Source organism: Labrus mixtus, chromosome 6 (genome assembly GCF_963584025.1).
Source record: "Labrus mixtus chromosome 6, fLabMix1.1, whole genome shotgun sequence".
Taxonomy (NCBI): domain Eukaryota; kingdom Metazoa; phylum Chordata; class Actinopteri; order Labriformes; family Labridae; genus Labrus; species Labrus mixtus.
The window spans coordinates 8,314,227-8,325,928 of NC_083617.1; the positions used below are offsets into that span (position 1 = coordinate 8,314,227).

At 41.3% G+C, this 11,702-nt stretch overlaps 1 long non-coding RNA gene across 1 annotated transcript; it reads left to right on the top strand.

Moving 5' to 3' along the window:
• Positions 1–1,520: 1,520 nt before the first annotated feature.
• On the top strand, positions 1,521–11,641 carry LOC132976028 (uncharacterized). Its single transcript, XR_009673360.1, has 3 exons — positions 1,521–1,903; positions 4,698–4,793; positions 10,610–11,641. It is a non-coding gene; the product is annotated as an uncharacterized LOC132976028 (long non-coding RNA).
• The last annotated feature ends 61 nt before the right edge of the window (positions 11,642–11,702 follow it).

Sequence of the window (11,702 nt, forward strand, 5' to 3'; positions counted from 1 at the left end):
TGCTGTTCCTGCAGGTTTTACAAAAGACCTATGTTTGCAACATGTCTGTCCTTAATCAAAAATCTAGGGTTGTCATGAAACACTAATTTCAAAGTTAAATCAATATAGGTAAAAAACCAAACAATATCCGAACCAGTGTTGGTACCTCAGCAACAAAAATGAAAGTCCTAGGCTCTGTTTATCGGGTAATTTCTTGTTTTTAACTACCAAAAACTGCTGGCAAACTGTCTACATTCTGCAACTACATCGGCAGTACTGATATGATGGCAATGTACTCCCTCTCTTTTGCTTGCTGCAGCTTGTTATACATTTGAATGAAGATCCCAAGTTTTTTCGAAAGCTTTGATACTTTTTGGTACCATCGATTATCGTTGTCATTTTCAAACAGGTATCAATGAGGTTCAAATTATCACAAATGATGTCAACCATACCAAAATCTTAGTTTAATACATCTGCAGTATCAGTTTTCTCTCCATTTCTCTCGTGGACAATATAACTAGGCCTTCATCCGATAGTTAAAATGTACCCATGCTGAGTGAAAAAGCGTTGGTTGTTTCCTCAAAATAATTGTTTTTATTCCTTGAGATAAATTCAGTCTTTTGCAATGTTTATGGAAAATGTTGTTGCATTATTTATGCAGTCTTAGTACTGATGTTTCCTGGCAACTTTTTTTGTAAGCGTAGCTAAAATGTTTCCACTTTTGCAGTATCATTGTAAACTGCCTAGTATGTTTAATAGATTAAATGCTAAAGCTTTACCTGCTATTTTTATGTTTTACATGCCTTCTTGGGATTTCCATCACACGTGCTTAATGCAGGACAGCATAGTTCTCCCTCCTTCAGTGACTGTGTCTGAGGCTTCAGAATCCGCCATTATGGTCAATCGAAGCACACCCGTGGTTTGTTTTTCCATTTCCTGTTTGTGACTTGTGAAGGGTTTCCTTGCAATCAGTGCTGTGGTGGCTGGGGTGGAGGGTAGCTGGGGATCAATACTTTCAATGTAATGTGTGGCCAATGGAATAAGGGAATGATTTATGTAGGGATGGCTACTCCCTGAATCAGATGTATTTGGTGACTGGATGAGTGGAGGGGAGGAGGAGGAGGGGTGGTGGCACAGAAACCCAGAGAAAGAAGAACAGTAAGAGGTTAAAAAAAGTGTGCTTGGCTGCTGTTGATCGTGGCACCACTCCTCGCCTCTTCCCGCTGTCGCACTCCTCCTTCATCTCTCAAACACACTCTGTGCTCCCTGACTGTCCCGTTTAATCTAAGCGCTGTAGTATCATGAGACTAAAGAGCGACAGGACGCACACACGCAGCACACATACGCGCTCACACACCAGGAGTTGAGCAGGTTGTGGACCACCAGCCAGAAACGGCATATGTCCCTCTCGTCTCCAGATTAATGAAAGCATGTTAATATTACCATACAGTCAGAGAGGAAGGGGAAGGGGCAAAAGGGTAGGGAGGGGGTGTGAGATGAGAGCTGGGGGGGGAGAGTATAGGAGACTTGCAGACAGACTGAGATTCAGAGGGAAGCACGAGGCAAGAGAAATGAGAGCAAGTCTGCAAGGGAAGGAGGTTGAGAGCAAGTCTTGGAAAGAGACAGAAAGATGGAAGTGTGGAGGCGGGAAAGAGCCAGAGAAGCGAGGACATAACAACCATAGAAAAATGTGTGTGTGTGTGTGTTTGCTTTATTGCAGTGGCCCCACCTACCCCTCCATCCTGTTAAGGAGGCACAGTCCTAAGGAGGAGGGGTAGGATCCCCTCCCTCAGCCACCGACACACATGCACTCTCATACACACACTCTGCTCTGAGAGGGAGCAGTCGCTGGAGAGCTCTGGATAGACCATACAAGGTTCTGCAGGTGTCCCACCCTTCTCTCAGCACATGGATGCTTTACAAGGTACTATTACAATTTTGTTGTTGTTCTTTTTGGCAGTTTATTCTGTTTCTTTTCAGTTTTCTTTTTTCCTTTTTTTCCCCCTTATTGCTTTCAAAGATTTCCTCTCTACATTGTTCGTAGTAATCTCTGATCCTTTCCTGCTTATGTGTTTGTGTGAGATTGCATGTGCGTTTACATGTCACTGAATGCATGCTTGTATGGTTGTTTACAAGCTCTACTGTAGCCGCAGGTCTGACAACTTTAGTAGAGCGGACTCTATTAACTACATGCGTTTCTGCTCTATTGTATTTTCTTATGCCTTCTTCAAAACTAAATTTTGTAGGGGGTCGTGGCTGTAGCTGCTTGTTGCATAATTTAGTCTTGTATTTTATTATTTTTATTGGCGCTTAACTCTTTCGGTTGGAGGAGACAAAGCGTATTACGTTTGCCCGGTGTACACCCTCTATATGCGGATTTTTGATGTTTGGATAGAAGCGTTTAGTCAAATCAAGTCTGGTGGAGATACATGGCAGCATCTTAACGGTAACAGCCGGAGTAATGTGGGTTTTTGGGTGTGATGATGGTGAGTGTGAAAGAGTTTGAGATTAACAGTTTTTTCTGTGTATAATTGTTGTCACTTTGCCCAGCATTTGTTTCCGTAGCAGCGACCAAATTTAAAGAATTATTAGTGAGTTGAGTTGTGGACATTTGGCACATTTTTGATGTTTTAATTACAAGAAAGTCAATTTACAAGTACAAGAATAAACAAATGTATCGAAGACCCGAACAGATAGTGTGCTCGAGAGAATAGGGAAGACGGCAGCAAAAATGGCAAATAATCCTTTGACCTGACGTGTGTAAGGGAGAGAAGAGAGCACATGTCTCGCATGTAACGTGCTGTATTGGCGAACGCCCAATACACCCCCCTTTGCTCACACTAGAGCTAGACGAGAAGGTACAGCATAAAACAACACATGTCTAATGAATTAATATCACAATGAACTTTTTGTTTCTGTACGCGACACTATTACAAGTTCAAATTTGTTCGGTTTAAGGTTTTTAGTTAAAGTGGATTTACAGGGACGACGGGATGACTTGCCTAAACGTGGCTCTATTAGGTTCAGTTTTATTCTATCCCAAGATTTTCTTCAATCTAAATAAGATATTTGGCTTCGAGCTTTTGTTAATTTTTCAGGATGCAATACTGCTGAGCGTAATTTGAACCACATTGGTAGTCTTCAGGAGAGGCCTATTCTTATTGTCTGTTCAGAATCCATCTGGGTGAATTTGTCCCTGTTTGGAAATCAAATTCGTGACCATTTGTTCAAACAGATCTGACAAATAACCTCTAAATCCATCCTGCAAATCTGCTCCTTCCTCAATATCTCCCCCTCATCCCTTTCTTCTGCTCATCCTTTAGGTTAAAGCAACGTCCCCCGTCCCCCTTTTTTTTTTAGGCTTGTATTGACCTGTTAATAGTATTATCCACAGAGCGTGTGGCAGGGCCAGGGTCACATCCCTCTAGGGTTTGGATGGTCAGCCCTCTGGCCACAGTTTGGTCAGAGAGCAGCCAATAGGACCTAAGCTCTGGTCATCCTTCAATCTAGCTCCTTTCACAGTAGAGGTCACACGAGTCAAAGGGTAATAAGTTTAACCCCTCGAGGGGTGAGAAGCCAGAGGTCAGGACGGAGGCTATAGGGAGAAGGTTTGCATCATCAATCAGCAGCACTTCTGCTTATATGTGAGCCTATCGCTGACACTTGCTTGTTTCTGCCAATCTCATTTGCATGGCTCTGCTAAGCACAAAGGGCGGCCATTATGGTCACACAAATGTGGAAAAAATATGAAACGAAGAATACGTGAAGGCCTTTTTATACATTTTTACCCTTTGAATCATCGTAACTCACTTCATATGCAGACATTTAAAAAAGGACCTCATTACGTTTTTTAAATGCCATCCATTTTTTAGAAATGATAATGTTGCTTAATCAGTTTCAAATAGAAGAAATGTCTTCATAACAGACATTGCTGTTTGCAGGAATCAATAATTCTTTCATCTTTGTATCTTGCCTTAAATATATGTTTATCTCCCCCAAAACAAAATAGATTTGTATTTTTCAATATTGAACTGATTTGCACTGATAATGTACTAGTTTATCCAGTGCGTACACCTGCAGGCTACACCCTCACCCACCCTACACCATGACGCAGGTGAACTCTTATAAACATAGTAATTACATGTTTTTCTTGTCAAGGAAAAAACATAATGGCAGTTTAATAGTGTCTTTATGGGGACAATCAGAGGTTCATTTGTAGGGGGTGTGGCTGTTTTAGTGCACTTGCACAATTTTTCATCTCGGCCTCACGGGTATCTTTAAATGCTTTGTGATTATCGAGCCTTTAAAGGCAACAATGATTGTGTGACAACTTCTTAAATTCTACTGCAGATGAGCAAGTGTATCCCTCCTGGTATATCTGAAATGGTGCTGTGCTGATGTTTCAGCATCTCCCAGAGGTCTCCTCTCCCTGGCTGATGTTAGCGATGTGTCAGCATTAAGCTAGGCCTGCCTGCTTGGATGCTGGGGCCGTGGTGGCGACCAGCCCAGCCTGGCCTAAAGCCAGACCAGGCATGTCTTGGCACTAGACAGCGAAGATGTGACAGGATCAAAGATTGAAGGAATATATGCTCATAACACCTCCCGGTATGGTGATCCATATAATCAATAAAGTACAGTGAATTGCATTTTGTGCTTTGTGTGACGGATCTCAAAGATTTAAGATGTTTTTCTCCTGCTTTGTCTTTTTGATTGAACAGTGCTTCGTTAAGGAGGAAACAATAGAACAGAAGCAGGGGATGAAAGGAGACACTCAACAGGGATTCCAGGCCGGACCAGGATGTCATGGTAACGTGGTACGTTCCTTTGCCAAATGAGCCACCATGAGACGCCTAATGCATATGACTCTAAGGGAAGCCCCACATGCACATTACATAAATGGGCTGTGGTGCATATAAGTTGGACAGAGCACACCAGAGGATGTGTGCATGCCATTAAGTGTGTGAATGAGAGAGATGTACATGTTGCTCAGTCAGCTCTTGCACAGACAGAGACCATCAATCACAAATGCACGGTGAGCCGCATTGCTCTTTTCCTGGTCCCTCAAGTCCGTTCTCTGGGCTGGAATTACACAGCACTTTACCTGCAGCGCTGCATTTTTTTCTGGACCTTGTCTTTACCCTGTACCGTAACTCAAGCAATACATTTGTGCGGTGCCATGTCTTTTAACTCTGACGAGAAATGAAATTTAATGACGTTACTTACAACTCACAGTCAGCACATGGTAAAACCTGCTGTTTGGATCATTTTTGGGCCTCATGTTGCAGTAATATGTGAATAAGGGTGAAGTCTGTAATGATTTTGGCATTTTCAAAGACTTAACAGTACGGCCGCTTCTTTCAATTTGCATGTAACATCCCGTCCCTGTTAATACTGTAAGGAGCATCAGTACGTACAATATTGAATAGTTGCCTTATCTGCAACTTTTGTTCACCTTTTGTTAGCTACACAGCAATGCTTCTGCAGCTCCGCTTGACGTGTTGTTTCCCTGCATGTACCTGATCTCAGTTTTGAAAGAGCTCTGTGTGCGACTCACTCCCAAACGAACAGTTTCTCTGTTTTGTCCTCACAGTGAACAAATTCATCAATAGGCACATCCTTCCTTTTCTCTTTTTTGGCTTTCTTAAAAATATCAAGTCTAACCTTCATTGTTGCTTAGAATTACCTCAACTGCTGTGGTTCATTAATTAAAACTTAAAATGTAACAATGCGTTTAAATCTAAACCAGGAAAACATCAAAATGACCGTAGCTCTTTGTTGGGGGTAGAGGGGGGGAACTGTATTTGATGGATGGGCGTAAAGACCTTGGGTTTTGGATAAGACAGGAGGTTGAGTAACCAGGGTGCAGAGTGCATTTTGCAATGCTGGCTGCAGTATTTAGGAGCGCGTGTGATTGGTAGCAGGTGGACCGGTTATTGTTGTGATAAGAGCGTGTGTTCGATCATGTGGTCAAGGTCTTGTCTTTCAGCCACAGTTTGATCAGCTGAAAGGTTCCCTTCATGTTTATCTCCTGAACTACACGAGATAAGTGTTCTTGTGTGGAAAAAAAGCTCACCGTTCACAAGTCTTTAAATAGGAGAAAAACTTTTATCCCGCCTAAATACATTCAATAAACTCAATATATTATTCCTGTGATAAGTGTGGAAATAATCTTTGGATTCTATGTGTTCAACGTGAGTTTAAGAATACAAGTTTATTAAAGATACTAAATGTTTAACTTCATGGTGCAGGGGGGCATATGTGACTATTAAGACACATACAGATGCTTTTTTACATGTAGAAATAAAACATCCTTCTCTTACGTCGTACTGAAGTGATTCAGCGATCGCGTTAAGAAGTCTTCCTCATAAAGGTCGCATATCAGCGCATGCTCTGTTATGAAGCTGCCAATAAAACAGCCAATAACTGACCTCGTGAAACATGAACCACTTACAATGTTTTGTCAACGGTTTAATCCTCAGGGTTCAAAAAACACGCAATTTAAAAAATAAAACTTCAGCTTCATGACACTGTGGAACTATGAACCTGGGTAATGACTGAACCAATGAGGAGTTTAAAAAAAAAAGACTTTAATACATGAAACAAAATAGAAGTTTAGATTTTCTTCTGTTCTGTTAAGAACTGTGGGTTTCAATTGATACACGTGCTCACAGTGTAAACATGTTCACCGTAGAAAGCGTAGTTAACCCACACAGCGCTGCAGTGAAGGTTAGCACAGTTTAAGCTCTGTGCTGTTCCTTCAGTTCAGAGAGGAGCAGAGAACAGCCTCCACTACAGACAACGTGACCATAGATTGAATTGAATACATTTTTATTTGATGATCCACATTTCTCTTAATGTTGAATGAACTGCAGTGTTTGATGGTAGTTATTTGGGTTTTTATAAGAACAAGAAAAACAGTCCAACTGTGTGAACTCAATTCATTCAAGCTTATTTCAGCTATTCGGTGAATGGAGCCCATGTTTCAACAGAAGGGCCATATTCTTTCTAGATGCTCTTTTATGACATGATTGTTAGCCCAGCTAGCTGTATAATGTGTACATCCTGTTGATACCCGTGTTAGATTTGGAGAAACGGTATTAAGTTGCGGTAGCGAGGTGTCATTCAGCGCCAGTGCAGTCTATTAAGTCAAGGTGAGTAACGGGGACCTTGAAACGACCAGAGGCCTATAACAGAATGCTCCCTGGGAAAAGGCCAGTCCTCCAATGGGCCTAAATCGACTGCACACTCATTTACATGAGACATAAATTCACATTTAAATGGCAGAAAATTACCCGGGTGGCTGATACACTGTGGCATATGAAATTATAATCGTAGACGACTGTGTGTATGTGTGTGCAGCCGATATAAGATTGAAGAGATGTGTGGAGGAATTACGCGTCCAATAACTGAGATGGGATGTAAATATGGTCCGGACAGTCAGTAGTCTGATGTGCTATCGGCCCATTTCATCTGAGACTGCAGAGCTGGAGCTAAATGGCAGCCAGTCCTCACACCAAGCAAATGGCAATTGAAGACTGGTCTCTACAGTACTGTAGAGAAGAGCGTATACGAAATGAAGAATCTAGTCTCGATGCATTGGTTCACCTGCCAGCACGTTGGTTTTTAATAGTTAAGATTTGTCATGCCTGCACCTACAAACTATTTCATTATTGATCAATCGCCCAATCGCTGTCTCAATTTGCATGGTCTGTAAAATGTCTGAAGGTTTTTTTTTTAAATGTGTTTTTAGGACGATCAGAGTCCAAGAGCATGACTTTAAATGTAGTGTTTTGTTCATCCAACGGTTGGAAACAAAGAAATGAAGTAACTGTGGTATAGAAGAGAAAATCAGCAAATCCTTTCGTCAGACAGCTTTGATCAAGATACTAACGCTAACAATAAAAAAAAAAAAAGATTAATAAATGAAATCAAGGCAGACTAAAAGATTCATAATCCCTTTGCATAAATGTTAATTAAACTATCAACAAAAACACTTACAGAACTTTATCATGAAACACGCCAAAACCATATATTCACTAAGTCTTCCAGTTTTAGTATTTTTATGCTTTTTTATGTTCATCTTGTTGACCTTATATTTGATAAACTGAGCAGAGTAAAATGAATCGAGCTACAACGGTACAACTGCTCAGAGTCCTTGTTGTGCCCCTTCCTCATCCTACTTTCCCGTCCTCCTTCCCCTCCCTTTCTTCGTGCAGTTTTTCTTTTCTTTCTTCTACCTCTACTGTAGCGTTCCTCTAACGGAAAGGCCTGGACTCTTACACATGTCACATCAGTTCATGGAGATCCACATTGTTTTTAGCCAGTGTGCACCTCTGGGAGGTCTACGGGTTGCCTGTGTTTCTCAGCGTGTGCTCACATCCCCCAAACGCGACCCCACATCATTTTACACCACTCGAGCACACCATGCTGCACATGCACTCACATTTATTAACTCACACATTGTACACGGATTGTACATCTGCATTTCTCTGCATATATTCTCACACTCTGCAACCTTTGCTATCTGAATCCCACCACATGTCATTCAGTTCAAACTGGACCATCAACAAACAGTACAATATGCCTCACCAGGAGGCCCCTTACAGACCTGATTCATAATTTGCACTGCTCTGCCTATTGTATCGGCCTCCTTTGAAAAATGTACCTCCAACTGATACAATGCGTCAGTCTTTTTGTTAGAGGAAGACAATTGCTTGTAAGGAGAAGGCCCAGGGCCTTAATGAAGTGCTAAAGAACACACATTGGCTAGTGGGCACAAAGGTCACTCAGTGCTCTTAACGTTAGATGACAGCTAACGGAGCAGACCACATTGTGAAAGGATGGAGACTAAAGTTCATATGGTGATATCATTATTTTATTGTTCGGTGCTGTAAGTGGAAGTCAGTAAAGCGTAAAATGAAATTGTTCAAAACCTGAATTAAGATAGCCATTGATGAGTCACAGTGAGAGACTAACTGAAGAAAACAATGCTCCATGGTTTGAGTTGCTCATTATTGTTTGATCAGTAACGTGCATCTTGACCCTGACCGTGCACTGTTAGACTGAAATCCCACACTTTATCTTTAAAAAAAAAAAACATGGTCAACATGTGCAGCAAGAATAGCATTATTAACACTATCTGAACTTTTACAAAACTTGTTTTTCTTATTTGACTGGTTCTCTATAGTAATAGTTAAGGAATGACACTTTATAGGTTGTCAGTATCTGCTCAGCTCTACCGTCAACTAAGTCCAGCTCCTTGATTTAAGTTTAATGACGCCGCATTTGCACATGTCCAACATTCAGGCCAAAGGCGTACAGTTCCTTACATAAGTTTCCAACCCCCTTACACTTCAGGGGAGCCTGTACACGCCCTGTACTTCTACAAAATGATGGACTATTTTGTGTCTGTTACATACAACCCGATGAACTCTCTTTTAATTTGCAGTCATAGCATGACAACATATGCAGCAGCTCTAGGGGGTTGATTACTTATACAAGGCTCTGTAGGAGAAAAAGATACGAGATCATTTCGGGTTTTTATGGTCTGAAAAAGTATTCACTTTTATTAGAGTCTTTAATAAAAAAGTTTTTTATAATCCACTGTGCAAATACCTCCAACCTTTCCTTTTGAAAATCAAGGCATGTGGATAATAAACAGCAATTGTTTGTAGAACATCAAACCTGCACAACTGAAATTATTAATCTGTATTATTTATAATTTATGGGCTAAAATGAAATGTTATTCTTCCTTAATAGCAGTGTTGCTTGATTTTTATGCTAAACTGTTGGGGGACAGGTTGGGGGGGCCTCATGATGTTGGGACAGATGGCATTTAGCTCTAGCTGTGCCGAGCTCAGTGGGACCCGAAGCTTAAGAGGTTAGGCCTGTCAAAACCACTCTGTTCATTCACTGCCTAACAAAGTGTGGACTGTCAGCCTGTTCCGTTTAATAAACTTAAGATTTTTCTTTTGTCAACGCCCGAGCAACACTTTGCAACTCGATGACCTGAATCTCCCAACATGCACTGAGGTTCAATGGGAAAGATGGCACCTCTGGTCAGAGACTTCCCCAAATGTGTGGACACAGGTCTGATTTCCTGAAGGTTTTTTGTGAATTAAGCTTAAGATTGGGTCAACAATTTTTTTTTCAGCGTGATTTATGTGACCATGAATATGTGGATATTTAATGAATGCCTTTTAGTGACCTCAAGGATAATGTGTACATTCTTTGATATGCTTGTGCAACAGATTTTCAGTGTAAATTTAGACAAAACCTGGGAAATATATTGGTTAATTAAACAAAGGTATAGGACTAGAGTTCAATTGATGTAATAGAATTTTTATATACAGCACTGACTCCCAGGATGCCCCATATTCTCCTTTTCTGTGGGACAGAAGTCCACAAAAAAAATCAGAAGTTATACTTCACCACAAGAGGGAGACATACTGTAACCTGCAGAGAGATACTTTACCTTACTATATACATCACCCGCACAAGACTACACAACTAATCCTCACTCAAAAAGCCTGAAGCTGCTCTACACCCTGATCCTCAGAATTTTTGAGTAAATATGTTCAATTCTTCCCCTCTCTCTCCCCTCCCTCCCCCATTTCTCAATTTGTTTCAGTGTTTGTTGGGGTCAAAGGCTGAAGGCTGGTGAGTGGTGACCTAAGTGAAAGGCCAGGGTGACATCTGACCTCTAACTGGGTATGCAGCTGACCCTGGAGGATACTGCTCGACAAAAGGAGGCACGTGCCTAGGCCTTGTAACCATGGTAACACAGGACCTTTTGGAACGGTAGGGGAGGGCGGGGGTCAAAGCTCCGTCTTTATCCTGATCTGTGTTAACCGTCTGTTGCAGATTGACTTATGGATATAACACATACCCACCACAGACTGTGTGTGTGGTGGGGGGGTATGTGTGTGAGAGGAATCTTTGGGCTGACTGGGTAATCTCTGCAGGCAACTGTGATGATGTTTTATATTCTCACAATCACCTGGAGAGATTCTGCAGTTCGTCTTATATGTACCCTGTAAACCTTAAAACTATGTTTACGGTATATTTATTCTACTCGTTTTTTTTCTATCAGAAACCATTCAGTCATAAAGAATCCTTGCAATTGTTAGGATTTAATTGTTCTGCAGCATATTAGGGGACCTAACCGTTTACTTGAGGTTGATTTAAAGAAAAAAAACAAAAAACATCTGCTTGATCAAATAGGATTTCACACTACTTTCAGGTAAGAATATCTGCACAATAGAAGACATATTGACGTGTCATGCTGCACTTTAGATTCATCTTTTCATGCCTCTGTTACAAATCAATGCTGCCAGTGACTCTTTAAAAGAAGAATGACAATCAAGTACTGTCCTAAGTATGGGCCAACAGGTGCAGTCCACCTGGAAGAAAGCATGTTTTACACCTTATGCTCTGCCTCTCTGATGCTGGGTAAGACGCACACTAACCACAGAAAACCTACTACACCCTAATCCTGCAGACATTGAGCCACACCTCTAATGTGAAAAATATCTCTCTACATATTCTGTGTAATGTAAGATCTGACACACCTGCATTTTTTTCCTCATTACTACCAATCCTTTCTCTTTCCTGAGTCCTTTGCCTGCTCGTTCCCCCCTCCACCTCTGTTTTTCCTGTCTCATCCCCTTCTTCTTGTGTTCTGCTGTGTTTTGGTGAAATCTCAGCTGGCAACTGTGAGTCGT